This window comes from Microtus ochrogaster, unplaced genomic scaffold (assembly GCF_000317375.1).
Source record: "Microtus ochrogaster isolate Prairie Vole_2 unplaced genomic scaffold, MicOch1.0 UNK18, whole genome shotgun sequence".
Lineage (NCBI taxonomy): Eukaryota > Metazoa > Chordata > Mammalia > Rodentia > Cricetidae > Microtus > Microtus ochrogaster.
In genome coordinates, this window is record NW_004949116.1 from 4,146,330 (window position 1) to 4,157,782 (window position 11,453).

General features: G+C 48.1%; 1 pseudogene; it reads right to left on the reverse strand.

Moving 5' to 3' along the window:
• Positions 1 to 8,666: 8,666 nt before the first annotated feature.
• On the reverse strand, positions 8,667 to 9,345 carry LOC101987557 (annotated as a pseudogene).
• Between the last annotated feature and the right edge of the window lie 2,108 nt (positions 9,346 to 11,453).

Sequence of the window (11,453 nt, forward strand, 5' to 3'; positions counted from 1 at the left end):
TTGGTCCATCAAACCACATTAGTTTGGAAGGAATCCACAGGTTCTCATCCTCTGTGGAAACAAAAGCATAATCTCTTTTCCAAAGCAACATCTCCTTAGACATAATTTTGAAGTCAAGATACCTTTAAAGTATATATGTTGGTTTAGCTTAGCAGCCTGTGCAAGGAAATGTCTCTCTGTACTTAGCTCATCACAGTCAAAAAAATTCAAAGAAAACACAATAATATACATATTATTCTGTGTATATTCCATCTTTATGTGGCTTATTACTTTTTTACAAGTTTAATATTTATTTTATTATCTTTACTCCTTTAATCTATGACTATCTGTACTCTTTTATATTATAATTGTCTATACTCTTACCCTTTCTCTCTCAAGCCTATGTACATTTATCCAACACTGTGACCCATTCAGAGGTCTTTTTTTTTAAATCTGAATTTGCCTTTATTGTGTGTCTGTAATTATTTTCTGACCAGGAACATTTTGTTTTAATTGCTAAGTGGGTGTGGCTAGGACCAACTCTGCAGTCCTGCCTGCTTGCTCCACTGGACAGTCACTCAAAGTTCCTCTGTAACATTGTGGTGCCTATATTCAGTCCACAGTTTCTGGCAAACTTTCCCATGAAGCAGGAAATTTGAAGATCTCATATGCCTTGTACTGACAAAGTTCATCAGTTGCTTTCTTCTGTGTCTTGCAAAATGTCTGGCAGTTCTTTCATGAATCAGGAACACTGAAAGACCATCTCACCTTTAAGCAAGTTCATCAGTCATTTTCCTGTGGGTTCTGCATGTCTCTCTTACAACATGACAGAGGCATGTTCCCTGCCTCTGAGAGCCATTCTCTCTGCCCTAGATCCAGGGTCGCAGCAGGTCTGTGTCACCATTAAGCAATTTGTAACACACTGCTCACAGACCCCATTTAGGTGCTAAGCCTCCTGAAAGAGCCAGAGTTTGTGATGCTAGCATGAAAGGCACCATTTCTTATGCTGAGTCAGTAAGCCTTTTCTTAAAGGAGCCATGGTAACCTTGCTTGCTGCCAGCAAACAGAGCCCATCTGAAAAGATATGTCGGCTACCAAGAAGCCATGCTTAACTCTATTCTTTTGTGCCTAGAATGTCTTTCCAAGTTTTCTCAGGTTTTACATGGATATAGTTGACCACGTTGGTGCCATTCTGTTGTCTGAGGAGGCTGAAAAAGCCATACAGAAACTGTATTATTACAACACTGCTTGGCCTATTAACTTACACTTCTTATTGGCTAGCTCTTATATCTTAAATTAACCCATTTCTATTAACCTGTGTATTGCCATGTGGTTGTGGCCTACTGGTAAAGTTCTGTCTGGTGTCCAACATCCATCTTCTGCAGTGACTACATGGTTTCTCCCTGACTTTGTCTACTTTTTCCCAGCATGCAGATTAGTTTCCTGCCTAGCTCTACTCTGCCCTGCTATACGACCAAAGCAGCTTTATTCATTTATAAAATTCATTCACAGCATACAGAGGGGAATCCCACATCAGTGGACATTGAGGAAAATGTAGTGAAGCTGTAAAACCTTAGGTTCCCATTCCCATGCCAGACATGTCTTACTTGATGCTCAATTTGCAGGCTCTTTCCCTCCTTCCTTGGGCTACAATTCATTGAGAATGGGATCTCATCTGATCTGAGAAGCCAACAACTGGTCAGCCAGTTAGCACTAACCTTGGTCTTGGACCAGTATGACTCATTGGTTGCTGACCTCATCTAGATCACAAGGACTCTGAACTATGTGCCACCTAGGTTCCAAGAGGTCTTCTCTTGGGCTATCTCATCACTGTACCCCTTTTACTTCTCTTAGGGTGTATCCTGGAGCCCACACAAATTTCCACAATGCCTCTGGCTTAAGCCTGCTTACAACAGCCATCATCTTTGACTGCTTGACTTCTGTCCCCATCTTCCAAACATGCTAGCACCTTCCGTACCCAAACTCAATTCCTTGGAGAACATGCTACGTAGAGAATATGCTGCACAGAGAACATGCTACATGGGGTACATGTCAAGACTTAGAAAGTGGAGCCTGAGATAAGGTTTTGGAGAAAGCCTTCCCCTGGGAGGTAATCCCAGAAGGCAGGACCGAGAGGAGTAATAGAGAGATGATGAAGGAAAGCCTGCCCACAGGGGTTCCTGAGGGCTCACTGAAGGCATGGGGTGCTCTTAGAACAATAGGGTAGTTCTAGAATTGCCTCCATCAGGCAGTAGGATGGAGTGGTAGCTACCTTTAGGTAGGGGTTGCTGGCCAGGGGGGATCTATCTGCTTTATTGCAGAATGTTGCTTTCAGCAGTGGAGGAGGAGCTCTCCAGCCCCTGCATGGGTCAGAGACACAAACAAACATGCAAGCCCACTCTAGAAAGGGAGATCTGTCAGGTTCAATTCTCTGCAATTTATGTAATGGGGAGGGTTTCATAGCCATTTTCCATATGAAATAAAACTTCATGTAATTCTATGTAAGCAAAGAAGAATGTTATTCATTTTTAAAAAGAAGATGGTATCAGTTTGTGTCTATGTCTCCTTCTCCCTTCAGTACCAGATTCTGTTGAGAGCATGGTCCCAAAGGAAATAAAAAGCTTAAAGGAATGAATTGCAGGGGGATGATGGAAAGGAAGATGGGTCACCAAATCCAGTAAGTGATAGAAGACAGAACTCACCTGGATGGACAGCCTGGGGGTCTGACCTCATGGACTTTCCCCCATGTAGAAGCCAGGTATGATGGCACACATATATAACCCCTGTGGCAGGGGTTGGTTGAACCAGGCAGATTCCTTGAACTAATTGCTAACCAGCCTAGCCAACTGAGACCTAGTCTTAAAACGACAGTGGTTGAGGAAGACACCTGACATCAATCTCTGATCTCCACATACACACTCACACGTACGCATGCACACATGTAGATGTAAACACGTGTCCCCATGTCTAAAGGTGTGTCCCCATGTCTAAAGGTATTTCTTGGGAGAAAATTGATTAAGAAGTAATATATGGAAAATCAAAGGCACACAATTTCAAGTGTCAGACCCAGCGAGTATTCAGCAAGACACATGGAAACAGTCCTGGGCATGTACTTGAAACTTCAGAATACTAAGAACAAAACGCTAGGAATTTTCCAGAGACAAACTGGGCCACCTCAAATGGGTGGAAATAGGTTCACATCAACGTTTTCACGAGCACTCACACCGAGGTCAAAGACAGAAGACACAGGGAGAAGACAGTCTGCTTCCTGTGGGCATTTTCTGAGAATAATAGTTGAGGCTGTAATTCAGAAAGCTAATAAATAAGAGAAACAAGACAGAGAGACTAAGCTGGAAAGAAGTGGCTCAGGAAGAACAAGGAGCCAGAGGACTTGGAGAAGATCTTATGCATCAAAACTGGATTTGGGCACAGACTCAAAGAGAAGAAAGCAATGGCATAGAGGAGAAATGCCCTTCCTTTAATAAAAGGAAAGTCTGCTAGTAGGAGAACTTGAAAGTCACAGGTCCTCGGTTCCAAAGTGTACTTAGTAGGAACAGAGCTGTTAGGAGCTGACTTAGAAGCCCAGGCCCTCACTGAATGCTCGCTCTGCCTCCATCCTTCCGCACCGTCGCCATCAGCCTCGAGGCTTTCTGTTTGCCAGTCTGTCCTCTCATGACTGCTCCGGGTATAATGTTGGTTTGATCAGAGTGGGTGGAAGTTCTCTCCGTTTATCCTGAGGAAAAGTCATTCCCAGAGCTTATCTCTTGCTACGAGACAGTGAGAAGGCGTGTCAGGCAGAAGCCAGAACAGCAGGTGCCAACCTGCTTTCCCCAATTTAGTAAAACTCAACAGAAATGGATGTCAAGGTCACAACCAAGGACTCAAGTCCAATCAGCAGGGAGTGGTGTTCGGGTGTCTGTGACTTCAAAAACCTTCATGCGTGATTCTTCTTACTGGATTTGAGATCCTATGGCCAGGGCTCATGGCTTACCTTCTGAGACTGGGCATATTGTCACCCGTCCCAAGTCACCATCCTGTTTAGCCAGAAAGAAAAGGCATGGCAATTGGGCAGGACCAAGAACACTCTAGAAAAGCAGGCAGGGCACCCACAAGCCTTGCTGCATCAGGAAGACAGGCTGAACAAATGGCGGAGGCAGGAGAAGAGAGGGTCCATTTAGCATCAGTGCCGGCAGTGTCCCCAGGAAGGGAAGAACACTTTAGCGTGGGACCCATGGAGGGTGAGATGACATCACGCTGCTTGGCCCTGATCAAGGACCTCTTTATATAGCCACAATAGCATAAATGTATTCATTCTTTAAGAACATTACTTTTCTTTTAAAATCAGCCAGCCTAGGAGAAAAGCCCAGAATACTTGATCAATGCTCCAAGATAGAAGTGCCAAAGTTGTTATTCCTGACAATGTAGATTAAGATGCTAACCGATGAAAGCGAGGGGGAAAGAAAGAGTAGAGGAAGGGGTGGGAAGGATAGAGCTGCTGTCTCCCTGAGCTGCAGAGATGGAAGTCAGGGCCCCTTCAAAGTGGAAGAAGCAGTTTGCAAAGGTGGCCGCCAGAAGAGAACACAATGGGGGCTTGTCACTCACCCTTCACATCCACCCACGGAGCTGTGCCCTAGGCCTTGGCCACTTATATTTATCTGTCCATTGATTTTGGAATTGCTTTTACATTTTTTGAAAATCGAAAGGAGAGTGACATTCCAGAACCCATGAAAAGTATGTGTAATCTAAATTTCTGTATCCAGAAACAAGCTTTACTAAAACCCAGCTATATTCATTGGCAGCTGGGACAGGGACCAGAAGCCCTTAGAGCCTAGTTTCTTGCTAACCCTCACAGTGCAGGTTTGCTGTCCAATCATCCACTAAGATTCATTAAAATTTTTTCTTTAATTAATTTGTATCATGTGGGTGTTTTTTTTGCTTGTGTCTGTGTACCACATGTGTGCACTGCCCCAGGAAGCAGGAAGAGGGCACTGGAACAAGCCGAGTGTGAGCCATCGTGTGGGTACTGGGACTCAGTCTCGGATCGTCTGCAGGAGCCATCCCTCCAGCCCCTAAGATGCATATTTCTGGTTAAAATCAACTTCCTGGTCACTATTCACAGCGGCACACACCCTGTTTACATGTCTAACTAGCATCTGCTGGGTGAGGGAGCAGGCTCCTGAGATGAAAGCAGGCCCCCAAAAGAAGGGCGTGCCTTCCACACTTTTCTATAGCCCCCCTGGCTACCATGTAGAAGGCAAAAGGATTAGAGGCTGTCCTTATGTACAGAGTAAGTCAGGTCGAGTGTGAGACTTCTCTTTGTTCGCAGGAAGGCATGAGGGCTGGGTGATGGGTGAGGTTCTCCCAGGGCCCAGGCTCTGCTGGGTGGGTCTCTTACTTGAAGAGGGCGTTTTCTTGCTTTCATTCATGGGGTGGGTCAGCAGTCCAAGGCCCCAGGCCCAGCCTCCCTTCAGGGCTTAGCACTAACCTGGTTTATAAATATTACATGGAACTGCTCATGCACAGCTGGGGAGAATGACCCCATTGTAGGCTGTGCAGGCCTCACATTCATTAACTTGGCGTTTCACAGGGAGCAATCCTGGGTCCTGGCACGGTCACCTGAAGGCTATGATCTTATCGGTACAGGCTGAGCTCGTGGACTGGTAGCAGGACGGAGGGGTGGGACCAGTTATCAGCTGGTTGTGGCAGCAGGTTCTCTGAGGTCTACCATGGCCAGGACACACCTTGGGGAGGGATCTTAGGAACTCATTGCCCGTGCTGCAAAGGGTCCTTTTCTAGAAGGGCTGGGTCATGGGGCAGGGAATCTGCCTTCCAAGTATAGAACATTCTCCAGGCCCTAGACCTCTCCTTTCCTGGATCCATTCTCTCTCTCTCTCTCTCTCTCTCTCTCTCTCTCTCTCTCTCTCTGTGTGTGTGAGAGAGAGGGGGGTACATGTGGAGGCCAGAGGACAACCTTGAGTACTGTCCCCCTACTTTATTTTGGAGACAGAGTCTCCCATAGACCCAGAGCCCTAATAGGCCAGGCTGGCCAGCCAGTGAATCCCAGAGACCTGCTTGTCTCTGCCTCTCTAGTGCTGGAGTTACATGAGCACACCATCACATCTGACTTTTTACATAAAATCCGGGGCTAGAGCTCAGGTTCTCCCCAGCCCAACACTTGTAATCGTGCTATAGAAACATTGCATGACAAATGCTATGTAGTGTTCTCTGTGGTTGGCATCTCAGGGAAACCATGGCTTTCTCTGTTACTCTTTGGTCAGCTTGTCACAAACTAGAGTTACCTGGGAAGAGGGAGCCTCAACTGAGGCTATGGAGCATTTTGTTTTCTTGTTTAATCACGTGGGAAGGCATAGCCCCTTGTGGGTGGTGCGTCCAGGTGGTCCTGGGTTGTAGAAGAAACAGGCTGAGCAAGTCACAGAAAGCAAGCCAGTAAGCATCTCCCCCATGGTCTCTGCCCCATTCCTGTCTCTAGGTTCCTGGTTTGAGGTCCTGCTCTGACTTCCCTTCATGATGGACTGAGAGCTGTAGGACCTTTTTTTTTTTTTTTTGATTAATGGCTAATGTGGAAGGACCCAGTTCACCGTGGGCAGTACCACCCCTGGGCTGGTGGTCCTGGGTGCTATTATAAGAAGGCAGTCTGAACAAGCCATGGGGAGGAAGTCAGTAAGCAGCGCTCTTCCAAGGCTCTGCATCAGCGCCTGCCCTGCTTGAATTCCTGCCCTGATTTCCCTCAGTGATGGTCTGTTACCTGGAAGAGTAATGCAAAGTAAATAAGCCCAGTAAGCCCTTTCCTCCCCGAGTTAATTTTTGCCATGGTGTTTTATCACAGCATTAAAGACCCTGCCTAGGTAAGACACTATGTCATGGGGCATTTCTTGATTGTTGTGGGAGGACCCAGCCCACTATGGGTAGCACCAGCCCTAGGCAGGGCATCCTGGCGTGTATAAAAGAGCAACTCAGAGTGAGACAGGGAGCCAGCCAGTAATGTTCCTCCATGGTTTCTGCACCAGGTTCGGGCAGTTCCTACGCTGAGTTCCTTTCCCGACTTCCCTTAATGGTAGGTAGACTGTGACCTGGAAATGTAAGAGGAATTAAATCCTCCCTACGTTGTTTTTTTTTTAATGTTTATTTATTTGTTTATTATGTATACAGTATTCTTCCTGCAGGCCTCATTACAGATGGTTGTGAGCCACCATGTGGTTGCTGGGAATTGAACTCAGGACCTTTGGAAGAGCAGGCAATGCTCTTAACCGCTGAGCCATCTCTCCAGCCCCCCTATGTTGGTTTTGGTAGTAGTGTTGGTCACAACAACAGAGTTAGACTAGAAAACCTCCCTTCCTCTCAGGTTGTTGTCCTTTTTGTGTCCATGTCCTGATGCCATCTTCTGAGGAAACAAATTGTATTAGGTTCACTTTAATGGTTTTATTTTTACTTAATTGCATCTTGAAAGACCGTGTCCCCCCAGCACTGCTACATTCTGAGGTTCTGTTGGTCGGAGATTTAATATAGGCCTTTGAGGGTGACAATACAGTGTGTAATACATCCCTCCACCCCAGTAAATAGTATTTAGGGCTGGGGAGATGGCTCGTTGATGAGGTATTTTCTGCAGGCACATGAGAACCTGAGTTTAACTTCCTGTACCGATGCAAACAAGCCATGAACTGGGCCTAGAACATGGCTCACGACTGCCCTCATTTCATCCTGACCGCTTTCGTTGTTGACAGGAGCACTGATGGCATTTGGAATCACATTTGCCTGATATTGAAGAGTTCCAAGGCTTAGCTACATGGTCTCTGGCTTCACCCAGCTGTTGTCACTCTACTGTGCTGCCAGGGTGTGCGAGTGTGCTCTTGTTTGCCGCTCCTTAGAGCCATGTGCGCCTTTGGAGTACATGTCCATAGTACCTCAGCTTCAGTAGTGCTGGACAGTGAGCCCAGGAATCTTTTTTTTTTTTTTTTGGACTTGAAACTTTATTTCCTGCCAGGGAGCCCCTTATGAAGGAGCAGGGGTGAGGCAGGCTGCACAGGGTTCATTGCAGCAACCACAAGTAGACCCAGTCGATCCATGGTGGCACCAGCTGCTCTGATGGGTTACTCACACTTTGGAATAAGGGGTTCACTAGCATGAGGGCTCCCTGGGCTAGAAACAAGTGGGGTTCACCTAACCTGATTTACAGGGGATCCACTCTGCATGTAATGCCATTTACCTTGCTAGCCAGGGCCCAGACGAGGGGCCATGGGTGAGCACTATGCTAGCACGGCTCTAGCAGACATGGATGAGCCTAGCCAGCCCTTCAGGCCAGCAGAGAAGGTCCCAAGTCTCTTGGCTCACAGTATTTCTCAACGCCACACCCCATGTCAGGACATGACTACCTGCCAGAAAGCAGCTTCAAAATCCAGCTCTGGCCAGTGTTTGGCCCAGTGGGTCCATGTCTTCACTGTGTCCTGGGTATGGCAGAAGCAGTCCAGTGGCAGTGGCAGGAGGCACTCTAAGGGAAGGCCTTCCCAGGACAGTGAAGGGGATGCCACAGGGTGAGGACAAAGAGGCCCTTAGTGGCCTCATCTTACTCTACCTCGGCACTTCCATCCCAAGCCCCGACCCTACTTCCATCCCAGGAAGCTAGCTGCCTGAGGGTGGGGATAAAGACTGGGACCAGGGAGAGGGGGCGGGGGCCTCCTTGGGGGCCTGGTGGGCTTGGGTCATCTGAAAACCATCACTGCAGGTTGAAGACGAGACTGACGGTCAGGATGATGCCCAGGAGAAGGACAAAGGGCAGCCACGTCTTCACGAAGGCTCCAACACTGACATACTTCCCATAAATCAGGCAGAAGAAGCAGAGTGTCACCATGTTCCAGTTGGTGCTATTGTTGTACCGCATCAGGTTCAGGGCCAGCGCCACATGTGAGTGGCAGTTGTCACAGCAGAGATTGTGCATGCGGTGCTTGTACTCTTCAGATGCATCGTGCACAGCTGTGTCCCATGCGTTGGGCCCACTGGCATACACCTGTGCGGGGTCCAATTTCCAGAACTTGGCAGGCTTTCCAAAGGCCATGTTGTCTTCCGAAACAAAATAGGGGCCGGCAAAGTCCCGGATGACTCCCGTGGATGTGCAGATGCCCATGTGGCCGATAATGGGGAAAAACCACGTGAGGACCGGGATGGGCGTCCATACCACGCAGTAGGGGAAACGGCTCCGCTCCACGTCCATGGCGACGACACCGGACCCGTGGTACTGCTTCAGGTCCGTCTCGGCCGCCGTCGGTGCTTCTACTTCCGCCATCCGAGGAGGGGGCGGCGGCGGCTGCGACAGGAGCGGAGAACTCCCTTCCGCTTCCGCCATGCTGCGCGCGGCCCCCTCGGACAGGCCCAGCTCGGGAAGGCCTGGCTGCGGCCGAGCCCAGGAATCTTGGATGGACCATGACTCCAACCCATCCATTTCTATCTGGATAAGCTGAGTCCTGACGAGGTGGGCATGTCGCAGGGGTCTAGCAGATATACCTGGCATATATTTTATTTACAGATTTCCATTTTCCAAGTTGAGAGGACAATGTTATTTTTGTCCTGAAAACTTCAGCCCTTCCTATTAATAACAAATGCAGCCCCATGGCCATGTCCTGCTTCTGTTCCGTGCATGGATCGATGGCAGGATATAGCTTGTGCTATATGTGGGTTTTCTTTACTGATAACACATTCCATTTAGGTGAGTTTAACGCTGTTTGGTTATAACTGTTCAGAGTATCTGAGAAATGACCTGGTGTCTTTGAATCCCCCTGGTCCCATCAGGCAAAAATGAGTTGCAGTAATTTTAGCTCAATTTTGGCTAAATAAGTCTCTCTGTCTCTCCCCCTCCCTTTATCCCTCACTCTTTATCTCACCCCCGTGTGTGTGTGTGTGTGTGTGTGTGTGTGTGTGTGTGTGTGTGTGAGAATTGGATATCAGGTGTCCTATTCTGTCACTCTCTTCTGTATTCCCTAGAGACAAAGTCTCTCACTGAACCTGGAACTTGCTGTTTTCAGCCAGGCTGGCAGACAGCAAGCTCCAGAGGTTGTCCCATCTCTGTTTCCCACAGCACTGGGTGTGGACAGCTATGCCCAGCTTTTCTGGTAGCTGTTGGGAATTCAAATTCAAGGGTTCTGCTACCAAATCTTTTCTCTACCCCCAAAGAATGAAATCGTAGAAGTTAAAAATATTAAGGTCATCTGCTCCCAAGACTTCATGGCAGAGGGGAAAAGAATTGGGGGTGCAGAGGGATTCAAGAGCTCAGGGGAGTCAGCATCAGAGCTCAAGCACTCTGCTTAAGCTGGGGTCTGCCAGAGTGCACTGTCGTCTCACAGGGGAATCGTCTGGTGGCACCAGCAGGAGTTCAATTATTTAGTCACGGCCTGGAGCGAGATCCTTTGGGTGACCTGGATTTCCTGCACAAGGGAGCCGGTCCCAGCAGTCCCTCCATAGTCCTGCTGGTTAACATAGAGTAACCTCTGCTGGCACTCACCCAGCTGTCCATGCTGTGATCTGCACTGGCATCTCCTCTGTGCATGGGGCTGGAACAGATCGACTCTGCTGTTGGATCAAGGGAGAAAAAAGAAAAGCACACTTGAGGAATCTAATTAGACATTTAAGGAAACAGCAGCCCCTGCCTACTGTCCCCCCAGGTCTGTCTTTGTGCAGTCTCCATAGGAAAGTACCCTGGAGTGATCTGAAAATCTGCACAGCCAAGGGCTGTCACCAGGCAGTGGTGTATTGATCCTGTGTGGCTTCTATCGATTTTGAGTCACCTCTGTGATTTAGTCATGGTTTCTTTCCGAACTGTTTGCAGTCTTCTCTGCTATTGTATGCCACGAACCAGCTGCAGGCCTGTAGCCTCTGAACTGGCCAAACCATCCATGTTCCCCAGTGGCACTGTTTTAAAGAAATTATCAGGCTGCCAGTGTGGGACATTGGTGGACAGTATCACATGGGTTGTCAAATGTCATGTGAGCGTGTAGGGTGTTAGCCCCTGGCATTGGTCAAGAGTGACATGGGCCAGCAAGGGCTCTGAGAGGACATACGCTTCTCATTCCCCCTCCCACAGAAACATGTGACCCCTTAGGTCAGAGGGGTCTGAGGAAGAAGTAGTATCGTGAAGTTATATTGTTGTGTTTGTGAGGCCTTCACAATGGTGCTTAGTGTTTCATGTCATTGGAACCATATGTATGGACTCCTACAGGAGTGGTCAAGACAGAGTCATGAAAAAACCACAGTACTAAACTGGTAGGCATGGAGGGGATTGTGGGGCTTGCCCAGAAGTTCCAAAAAGGACATTGAAGAGGCCAGTTAGATGGTTCAGTGGGTAAAGGCACTTGCTACCAAGCCTGGCAATCTAAGTTGGATCCCTGGGACCTACATGATGGAAGGAGAGAACTGACTTCACCAAGTTGTCCTCAACATGGCACCTGAGAACAGGAGCACGCGCGCGC